This window comes from Fukomys damarensis, unplaced genomic scaffold, assembly GCF_012274545.1.
Source record: "Fukomys damarensis isolate Sample0158 unplaced genomic scaffold, DMR_v1.0_HiC HiC_scaffold_27, whole genome shotgun sequence".
NCBI classification, from domain to species: Eukaryota; Metazoa; Chordata; class Mammalia; order Rodentia; family Bathyergidae; genus Fukomys; species Fukomys damarensis.
The window spans coordinates 25,528,600-25,529,228 of record NW_022900939.1 but is presented as its reverse complement, the minus strand read 5'-3'; positions in this window follow the sequence as shown (position 1 = coordinate 25,529,228).

The following is a 629-nucleotide window of genomic DNA, read 5'->3' as shown; positions in this document are numbered from 1 at the left end:
TTTGGTTTTTGAGACAGGGTCTCACTATGTAGTTGAGACTGACCTGGAACTCACTATGTAGCCCAGGCTGGACTCGAACCTGCAATGATCCTCCCGCGTCAGCCTCCCAAGTGCTGGGATTACAGGCATGCGCCACCACGTCTGGCTGTGTGACTAATCTTGCTAATATGTACAGCATGTTGAAATCCACCTTCCTGACAGAAATACAGAGAAAAGATTTGTATAAGGAAGCTAGTGTTGCTAAAGGTGTTACTTAAATTAGTAAGTCATGATCAACAGTGTTAGATGAGGTTAAAAAAAAAAAAGGCTATTATTAGTGTGGATAAACGAAAGACAGCCTGAGTCTATAATTTGTGAAAATGCTAGGGCTATAAATGCAAATCTAATAAAGGATAATTCATCAGTGAGTGATAATGGCAAAACATTTCATGCCAGGAAAAGGTGGTTTCACAATTTTAGAGCAAGAACTGGGGTTCATAGCATAATTAGGCATGGTGAAGTAGCCAATGCTGATAAAAGGGCTGCTGAAAATTACACATGCCACTTTGAAATGATGACACAGACAAATGGCTTTTGCTCTTAAGTTTTCAACTGTGATTAAATTGGCATTTTCTTCCAGAAAATATATT